The sequence below is a fragment of the Rattus norvegicus genome, chromosome 16, assembly GCF_036323735.1.
Source record: "Rattus norvegicus strain BN/NHsdMcwi chromosome 16, GRCr8, whole genome shotgun sequence".
NCBI classification, from domain to species: domain Eukaryota; kingdom Metazoa; phylum Chordata; class Mammalia; order Rodentia; family Muridae; genus Rattus; species Rattus norvegicus.
Window position 1 is genome coordinate 75,053,547 of NC_086034.1, and position 10,568 is coordinate 75,064,114.

General features: G+C 48.9%; 1 protein-coding gene across 2 annotated transcripts in view; it reads right to left on the reverse strand.

The window, feature by feature from the left end:
• Zmat4 (zinc finger, matrin type 4) overlaps nucleotides 1–10,259 on the reverse strand; it is a 391,831-nt gene extending 381,572 nt beyond the window's left edge. The window contains exon 1 of one of the 2 annotated variants that reach the window (XM_039094822.2): nucleotides 10,076–10,259. The gene's annotated coding sequence lies outside the window, so the exon portion shown is untranslated. The remainder of the gene's footprint in view (nucleotides 1–10,075) is intronic. The other variant, NM_001134747.1, reaches the window with a different exon arrangement.
• Between the last annotated feature and the right edge of the window lie 309 nt (nucleotides 10,260–10,568).

Sequence of the window (10,568 nt, forward strand, 5' to 3'; positions counted from 1 at the left end):
GCTGCACCTATGCGTGGCTTCAGGCTGCAGAATTCAACAAAAGGCTCCCTGGCACCCAAAGCCATGGATTCCACTGTTGGCTTCCCAGGCAGCCGTGAGGGCTTCACAGGATACTGACTCACACCCCTCCCTTACCAAGGACATACAGATCCATGGGAAATTCTTGATACTGATAAGCCAGGTGCAATGTGCTGGCAGAACTTGACTGTTTTCACAACTCTATATCCACTCCCTATTAATCTCTCTCCCTGCAAAATGGGGAGCACACCTTGCCCACATCTGAAGCATCCAAATGCAATATACCACATACATTTGGGTTCTTATTAAAATAAATAGAGCAGCAAATCATGTACACACAGCTCCTCAGCCAGCCCGGCTCGCTGCAAGGCTGCCCACTTCCTCCCTGCCCCCCCATTAAGCCTGCAAAAGCCCCAAGGTTATGCCCATGAGAGCCACTGCCGGCCCTGCTGTGAGAAGGTACCCCAGAGTCCTCATGTGGCCCGACACACATCATGGAGTCAGCCAGCTGTGTCTTCCACCCCAAGCAAACTGACTTGGCTGCCCAGAGTTTATGCAACAGAGGAAACCACAGTGGGAAGCAAACACATTCTAGAAAAAAAAAGTACAAATGAGACCCCTGGGCAGGATATAGCCAGTGGGGTCACCTCTAACTCATTGCTCACAGCCCCTGCTCAAAGTGAAGCCGCTGTCAGGACATTGATTTGGTCTTGACTAAAAAGAAGGGAAGGGTGTGACTCCACACTGTCCCGTGGAAATCTGCCAGCTCTTCAAGAGCATACAGAGCTCAGCCAATCCACTATTCTGCAAAGACCACGGCGGTGTCTACCACCAAAGCACCTTGGGCTTGTGCCTACCAATGCCTCCTTCCTAAACCTTGACTGAGTAGCAATCTCTGTCTTAACTTCTCCACTTGGGGTGCACGGAAAACGTGGAGGACAGGTCTGATCACAGTGACAGGACTGGGCTACAGTGATGAGCTGTGCAGGAAGTCACAAGGTCTGGCCACCCACAGTGACTGTCACCTGTGCGGAGGAACAGAGGATGAGTTCTTACAGCCAAGTGCCTGCTGGATGTCGGAACGATGTTTACGTATTGCCTTCCCAAATGTCCTGAGGACACAGGCCAGTCTTACACAGGGAGCACTGAGCGTACAATGTTGTTACACGTCTAGATGTGGCTAGAATGTCTATGGTTGCAATGACCGCTTTGAGAGAGCATTGTTTCCCCGAGGAAGAGGAGGCAGAGAGTGTAGGAGCTGAGAGGAGATGGCAACAGGACTGATGTCCACATAAACTCAGAGACTGTGGCAGCGTGCACAGGGCCTACATGTGTCTACACCTGGTAGGGTCCCAGCACTGAGAGGGGAAGTAGAGATAAGCCCCCAGCCCTAGCCCAGAAGCTATCTCCAATTGATAACTGTGTGAAAGAAAATTTAAGGGCAGACTCCATGGCCAACAGTGACGGCCAACACAAAATAAACTCAAAGGTATCCTTAGAACCTCTTTGCTTTATAACTCTTTGGCTGGGCTTTTTTAACCTTGCCCGTCTTTTGCTTATATATTATAGTTTATGATTTTGTGTTTTAATGAACTCTCTCTCTCTCTCTCTCTCTCTCTCTCTCTCTCTTTCTGTGTGTGTGTGTGTGTGTGTGTGTGTGTGTGTGAATTGTATATGTTTCCTATGTTTCTCCTTGGGCTCTTTTTTTCTGTTTGTCTGTCTGTCATTTTGTCTTGCCCCATTCTGTTTGTTTGTTTGTTTGTTTGTTTGTTTGCTTTTTCAGATACCTGATGGCTTCCTAATGAATGGGGGTGGGGGTGGCAGAGAGAATATGGGTGTGGGGGTGAATGTAGGAGGAGGGGGATGGGTAGAGAGTCTGATCAGAATATACTGTATGAAAAAAAAGATTATTGCCAACATATTGAGAGAAGGAAAGGACTTTTTTTTTCTGACTTGGAAAATATTGTTTCTGACTTGGAAAATAACATTTTGTTTTCCTCCCGTAAGAAATTTAGGAAACTCAAAAGGTAAAATAAAGGAATGTATCCGCTTCCAAGCCATGCCATTCCGTTCCACTCACCGCAATTACACTCTATTTACTTTCCGATCTTTACTTAATAGATATATTATTAGCGGTTTCTGCATCCTTATATATTATTCAATGTAGCTTTAATAGCTTCTTTGATTTCCATTTTATAGATGACCCATATTAGATTTAATTAATCCCCCGCACAATGTTTTGCTATCATGAATAATGCTGAAAGGAAAATCCCCTGTTCACTTGTGCACATCTCTGTTTACTTCTTTAGGGTTAATTCCTTGGAGGAGGTCTGCTTACTGGTTTAAAGGGCATTTTTGAGACCTGTCCCATATTTTCAAATTATCTTCCCACCAACGAAGCATATAAATGTCTACCGTGCCCTACAACACTCCTCCCAACATTGGATAGGACATTTTTTTCATTTTGCCTAATATATTAGGTAGCTAACAATATCTTGGTTTTAATTATGAATGCTAACTACAAGGCTCTTGCATAATCTCGCCACTTATTTCTTTTCTATATGTTTTGAGGTATCTGACCAAAAGTTGTTGCCCATTTTCCTACTGAGGGAAGTTTTCTTTTTTCCCCTCTAATATTCAGCAGAACAATAGTTCACCGCCTCCTTTGACGATCCTGTACCTGGGCTTTAACGGTCCTTCCACTAGAGCATGAATTCTAATGCCCACTTAAGTCCTTTTCCTCTACTCTGAAATCATTCCCTTTTCAAAATTTTTGTTTGAGTCGTATTTGTTTTATGTATATGGGCGTTATGCCTGCCCGTATGTCTGCGCAGTACCCAAAGTCGCCAGAAGAGGGCACTGGATCCCCTGGAACTGGAATTGCAGAAAGTTGCGAGCTGCCCTGTGGGTACTGGGTTTCAAACAGGACCTCTAGAACAGCACAGCCGGTCCTCCTCACTGCTGCGCCATCTCTTCAGACCCTTAACCCGTTTCCTCTTATCCTTTTTCAGAGGCAATGGCTGGTGTCTCTTATCACAGGTCAGCACATCCTCATTGGGATTCAGAGGTCCTTTCCCCTGATCTAGCATGAATCATGAAGTCAGTAGATTGCCCACTAGCAGCGGCCACACCTCTGTCGTGGGGCACACAAGCCATGGCAAGCAAGTGGAAGTCAGATGTGGGTCCGGCTGTACAAGTTCTCCTGCAATCCCCGGACAGTCCGCAGGCCTTGCATAGCAGGCTGTTTTCCCAAGAAGCTCAGCTCCGTGCAGGCAAAATGCATCTCCCTGACAATTTGTATGCTCCCTGGAATTCAGTTGTGAGGGCAATGAAGACGCCTGCGGAAGTCACCTCAGCCCTGGGAGTTTTCCCAGACCTGTGCTGAAAGCGTCTTCGGGGAGCCATCCTGCTGGTCTCTCTGGTTGTCACCATCTTCTTTCGGCCTCCCATTACATTTCACTGGTCCCAGGCTGCGTCTCCCCTTCTTAACCCCACCCCCCACCCCGGCCCCAAACTTCACCTTCACTTGGCAGCTACCCAGGCTATGATTCCTATCTCTCAAGGAGACACATATCATTTCTTACCTGAAACTGGACTCTTCCTACCTGGCAAGGACCCAGAACCCTTTCTCCTACTCTTCCCCCACAAACCACACCTTATATATTCAGACTGAACGGCACCCACACACTCCAGGCACGCTGTGCTATCCCCATGCTTTTGAACTGGGCAAGCATGGCTCACCTCCAGCCACCCCTCTCTCACAGACCTGGTACTAAGTTATAGTTTAGTTATTCTTTCCCTACTCTTAAGCATCCCTTTCGTCCAGAGATTTCCTATGAATCCCAACTCCCAGTAAGGATGCACTGAGCCTCACATCCAAGACCCAGCTCTCCTCTACCTAACACACCCATTTCGAGTACAGTCCACAGCATCAATACTGAGGAGCAAGGTGTAAATACAGGCAAAGGTCATCCTGAAGGACGTAGGACTCACTCTGGGGGCTTGCATGTCTAATGGATTCCTCGAAGTTCTCTCCCAGGTGGTGGTTACTCCTCTCTCCCTCGGCAAATAGATACTGATCTTTCGGACTCCCTCTTCCATCTCTTCCGGAGCTCTGTTCTTGCAGCCCATCTCACACGCTGGGGCCCGACCATCCCAGTTTGATGGCTGCAAGGTATTTTCTTCCTCTGGTTCCTTTAAATCTCCCAGCTAAGCCATTCTGTGGGCGCCGCTGCCTGAGTCTGAGGGCTTATGTTGTGGTGTTCAGTTCTAGCTGATTCAAACACCACGAAGCAAAGTCCTTCCCAGCCACGGCCACCTTGTCACAACTGTGAGGCTTTTTCCAGACCCTATAGAGCCCCCATGGGCCAGACCTCTACATTCCTCTGATGCTCTTCACGTGTAGCTGTGTGATTGTTAAAGGTAATGGACACAGTGTTTTATTTATGGTGTGACCTACGTCATAGGCCTTTTTTATTCCATTATTTCGGTGACGAAGCTGAATGGATATCTAAGATCTCCGACCACTGCAAGATTCAAATTCAGCATCTCTCACGACTTCTCCATACCCCTTCTTGGTGCTCCCTTCTCTATGTCCTTCTTTCTGCTCTGAGTTCTGACAGAAATGCTGCCGCGTGGCCTGGCAGTAACACGTAGAGCCCCAGGGAGATGGCAAAGGCATCCCCCTGTCTGCGGATGGACCAGTCTACTACATAAACTACAGAGAATATAACCAGGGACAGTGACCAATGAGGGTTATGGAAAAGGTCCTTCGTGTGGCCAGTGGGTGCTTTAGAATAAACACACAATGTGTGCAATGGGGGCTGTAGAGAGAGCACTATGCCAGCAATGGGCACCAATGGACTCCCAACGAACAGGCTGGCAGCAGCCGGTATCAACGAACTACCAATGAGATGCTCAGCTGCAGGTGTCAATCTTTGCCAATCAGGTAGAGAGATATCGGGAGCCCCTGAATAAAATGGCCCACTTAGTTGGGGAATTAAAAGGAATGAGCTACGGAGAAAATAACCCTGATTCTGAAGATGAGGGGTTTGGGGGGGAACTTAATTCTGGTCTCTATTCTGGCTGGCACTGAATCCCTGGATGATGCCACCAAATGCTTTCGCCTCTCCGGGATCATTTGCCAGGTCTGCAGGAAAAGATAAGGGGTAACAGGAGATGTCCAGGCAATAGCCAAAACATTCCCATCAAGGTGGCAGCCAGCGCAGGGCAGAGGGAAGAGATCTACCCAAGGAGAGGAGCGTCCCAAGTTCCCTGCATTCCTCACTCCTCCCAGTCCCTGCAACGTTCAGCCCCATTGCTAAGGGTGAAGCTTGGGGGAAATGACTGTAGGTCCTTCCCCAGGAAAGAGACGGATCCTGAGGCTCAAGGATTCCTACCCTTTACCAACTCAGTCTTCCAGCTCCAACTCCAGCTAACACCTCTAGCTTATCCATTTCTTAAAGATTATCTCTGAGGCTCACAACCTTCTCTTTTAAAAAAAAAAATTCTTGCTGATGGAAAATTCTTCCTCATACCTAATCTAAGTCCATCTGCTGCAATTTCTGTCTATTTTCTCTCGTTCAATCCTTACTGGAGATGCAGAACAGCTGGTCGCCATCCTCCATGAAACATCCCCTCTTAAAGCAGAATCAGCTATGACATCACCCCTCAGCCTGCCTGTCTTCTGACACACCATCCACTATGCCTCCTGACCTGTCTTCGCAAAGTCTCGCAGCTCTGAAAGTATGACCAGTCACCACGGTGGCGTTGGAGGCTGCAGAGCTGTGGCCTCCACAGTGGGAGGTAGACTCCCTGGCAAGATCAAAAAGGGAAGGTCACTGCAGAAAGAGGCCTAGAAGAACAGAACACAGTTCAATCTTTTGACCCCGGAGGAAAGCAAAAGCCAAAAAGAGCAAATGAATGTGATGTCTAAAATCAAAAGCCAGGGCTCACATGCCAAACCCAATATTCACTCATTCATTCATTCATTCATTCATTCATTCATTCTGTGGTAGTTGGGGGTAGGGTCTCTTTATAAGCCTAAGCTTGCCTCAAACCTTAGTGCTTCCTGTCTCCACCTTCCGAGTGCTGGGGTTATAGGAGGGGGCCACTATGCCCTGCTAACCCCCCAATACTACCACTACTCCCTAGGCAGCCCCAGCATCTCAGCTGACTAGCCTAGGGCCACAATTTCTCAGTTTGTGTCTGTCCAGCTCTGTCTTCCTCGTGTTGCTAGCGGACGCCTGAACTACGACTGCAAACGTCTTTGGGTTTCGATGGACTCAGACACCCGACACAACCGTAGTTCCATGGTACCGTGGAGTGGTACTCTACGAGTATGGGAGAAAGACGCCTCTGGGGGTCACACTGTTAACTTAGCGCCATGGAGTAAAGTTGATCTTTTCAAATGATAGGGGTTAGAGGAGATCAGAGAAATGGGGAGCACAGCAGACAAACGACACTGTCTGCCAACATCTCCAAGGTCAGTCCCCAGCTGGAGTCCCCGATGGAGGCTGTGGAAGGGGTGTGGAGGAGTGGGCCTTAGGACAGTGGGGCAGAGGGACCCTATACCTGGTAGGAACTACCTTTACCCAGAGATATCTGCTCTGTCTGCCTCACACAAATCAGCAGCACGCTACCCAGCCATGAACTCCACTGGGGCCTGAGATAGAACTGAACTTGGTGAAGGGGGCAGTCTCCCGAGGCTAACCTCGCCTTCCTGGGATCTCCCGTTAACTCTTTCTGAAGTGAAGTGACCAGGGTGTCCCAGCAAATCTCTCCTAGGGTGTCCTGAAATGCTGGGTAGAACCAGAATGGAGGAAGGGAAGAGAAATACACCTGCCCATCAAACTGGGTGAGGTACCTGCTGCAGGTTCCCTGCAGGGATGAAGGAGGGAGACGTGAGTGTGGGGAAGAGTGAGTCAGATGAGCTAGTTACTCACAATTTTCCTAAATGAAAACCGAAGGACACTTGAGCTCAGAGAATACATCTCTGAGCCTACATTTCTAAAACAGCCATTTCCCCCATTTCAAACAAACAGAGGGACGCTGTGGCTTAATCTTGACAACTTTCGGGGTTGTTCCAAGCTGCTTCAAACCTGCAGACACCCCCATCCCTGAGGACAGCTGCGAAACTCGTACATCCACAAAGAGAAGGAAGATGTCAGGACAGCGGTTACCAAAACACCTATCCCAATATGCGGACTTATTCGATTTCCCCAAAACCACGAAATTAAATTTTAAAGCAGAAAACAAAACAAAACAAAAAGACAGCTCTCTGATAAAAAATTTAAATATGTTTTCAATTCTATTTCTGGGCACAACTCTCTTTAACAGAAAAAAAATCTGCACAAAAGGGCACGATCAAAGCAGGTTGGCAAAGAGACTACCTATTGACATGTTTATCATGGGAAGGAATGGTGGGGTGGAGGGATGGGGGGTGCACTGGGATTCAGGAAGTCTCTCATTTGCCAGGGGACTCACACCGGGCATCGGGCATCAATACAGCTCCACATCACAGAAGTCCCGGCTGGCCAACCGAGGAGAGAGAAAGAAATGCTAGATGCATAGTGTCATCCAGGTTCCCAGCTAAAGCCATCATGCTCAATTCGATGAAATGACAACTAACAAATTTAATTTCCTGAGCATCCGTCGGTCCCTTCACACACAAGCAAGCATTCAGCTTCGCAACGAGTTAATCAGCCACGTCCAAGTGATTACCTTCTCCAAAACGGATGGGAGCAAGCGGTTCAGGGTCCTGGGGTTCGAGCCCACATTGACCAAGGCGAAGCTACAATGAGAGTGGTTTGAGTTTTGTCAATTAATCTCCGGCTCCTGTACTCCTTTTTTTTTTTTTTAAGCTTAAGTTGTTATTTTAATGATCTCTGTTCCAAATGAAGAAATACAAGGAAGAAGAATGAGGAGGAGGGAGAGGGAGAGAAACCAAGTGCTCTGGCTTGTCCCACTTGTACTTTTTGAAGCTCCCTCGGCTCCCTCCCCCACCCAGCCCTTTCCTCTGTGCATGAGTCACCACGAGGAGCTGTTTTAAAATGCCTTGCTTTAATGTTCCCTATCATAATAGGCATCAACAGATCACAGATTGGCACACACTGAAGGGGGACCCTAAGCTCTGCTCCTGGTTTCTGGTCCAAGACACCCCTCAGGCTCAAAAGTTTACCTGATTTACTGCTGTGCTCATTTAAGAAGAGAAGAAAAAAGGTATGGGCAATCAGGTCACTTTCCCAGTTCTAGGTACTGGCCCTGTGGCCTCTTTGGAGTCATGCGCCTTATATCACAGAGAAAAAAAGCCCTTTAAATCTACCCACAACCACCCAGAAAAGCCCAGCTCCACCCCGGGGAGCTTGGATAGCAGGAGTCATGCTATGCAGAGCTCAGGGTTTATTTTGCTACTTCTAGCCAATGTGTGTACACCCTAACCAACTGTAACCACAGAAAGCTAGACGGCTATCTTGGACCATTGGGAGTAGAACTTCCATAATAACAGTTCCCACCCAAGACAGTTGTCTGAGGGAGGGAAGGAGAACCTGTTGTGTGTGGTGGTGAAGAAAAATAGGGCTCGTAAGCAGGAATGATTCACGGAGCAGAAGAATCAAAGGCTGTCACACCTCAGAAGCAGCATTGAGAGGGGGAAGGGGGGCTGTGGGAGGGGGGCGGGAGTGTCACAGGGGTGCGTGCGGTTCTGCTGGGAACCTCTCCCAGAATGATATTATCAGAACTCGCGCAATGGTTTCAAGTCTGGGACAGAAATTGAATGGAGGAAATCCACCTGAACCCCGCAGCCCCAAATCCCAAGGACCCATAATTCCATCTGGAAACTGGAAACTTCAGAGGATGTCACAGGTTCAACACACCACTGCATGCCCTGCGGTGACAAGCATGAAACCAGAAACTACCTGCGTGTTAAAGCAGCAAGTTCAAGGCCACATCCATCACCCTCACCCCAACTGGGGACAGCCACTTCCTCAAGGCCCACTTACCTTGCACTGCCCCGTAGCAAAAGTTGTCAGAAAGGATCGGATCTCGATCACCAGGATCAAAAGTGTGTCTCGGCGCAGGGAAGTCCCTTGTAGTTCCAACAATGTGGAATGTTAAAGAACCAGCCAAGGGCCAAGGTGAGCTTTTCTACTTGAAGACCAGTTATCAGAAGCAATGTGAACAGGGACTGCAGCACCATCTACCTGACCAAATGCACCTGAGTATCTAGACAGACTAGCCTCACTGGCAGAGCTGCTGGGACCTCAGAGCTGGGCCTCTCTCTGGTTGGAGTGTAAAGCACCCCAAGATAAAATTCGGCTCCATCCTCACTGTTTTTTGGGGTACAACAAATCAAGAAAGTGTTCTGGGGTGTCCAGGAGCTAATCAATGAAGTACTTTCTTTGTCAACGGCAAGGGTTTCTTTTTCCTTAAGTTGGGTGATGCGCAGATAAATGCTCACAGGGTCAAACAGGACAGGCTCCTACACCCTACGAAATTTCTCTTTTCACCAAAGAAGACCGATGGAGATGGAGTGGGCAAAAGTAGCCCAGGAGAAGATGAGAAAAGTTTGAGGAAGGACTGGAATTGAAGGTCACAGTAGTTTGAGCTAAGGCAGGTCAAGGGAGAGCGGATAGGGCAGACCGGATGGCAGAAAATCCAATCAAACCAAGCTTGCTCCTGGAGCCAGTTCTTGGATATGGTCACAGCATCATTCTGGCCCAGGAAGCGGCCGATCCGGGGTCCAGCCTCAGTCACCCAGAAAACCTGAGTCTACACCCTAACCCTGCAGGTCCTCTAGCTCCAAAGCAGACCCATTTCCATGAACCTGGGCGCAGCTAATTAAGAGTAGTAAACAAGCCTAGCTCTTGACGGTGCAGAAGTTTTCCCAAATTGTAGGCTTGTTTTCCTCCCAACAAAAGACAGTGGGTCTCCGCCTTGGTCACCTTTCCTCCCCTTAAACTTTTCTCTTCTCTCTGCAATCCTCCACCTGTGCTAACTGCAAGCCTGAGCGAAAACAGAGCGGAAGCAGCCCCCTCTCCCGGGACGCAGATAAAGGTACCTTCTCCGAGAAGCAGAGGGGCTGTTGTCCGGAGGCTCGCTGCCCGGCGGAGCGCAGGAGGACGCTGCCGGGATGGAGCACGCTGAGGATGCTGCGTTCCTGTCTCTGCGACCAGACCTTTCAGCAGCTCGGACCAACTGTGCTAGCGATGCACTTAGCAATTATCTGCTGGCGCCGACGCCCCGCCTCCTCCTCTTGTGATTGGCTCTCCAGTCCCGGGCAGGACTGCATTGGTCTCGGCCGACCTCACTCATTGCTTTGGCTTCTACTATTATCTAAGCCATCAAAGGAAATAATTCCATGTTTCATTGACAACCTGTACGGTTCTCCTCCCTCCAGGTGTCAGGGGCAGAACTGGGAGTCCAGAGAGGGGAGGGGAGGACAGTCCAAAAAGGTGGGGGTGGGCGAGAAAGAGAGAGGGGGTGGGAGGTGGGAGGAGAGAGAGAGAGAGAGAGAGAGAGAGAGAGAGAGAGAGAGAGAGAGAGAGAGAGAG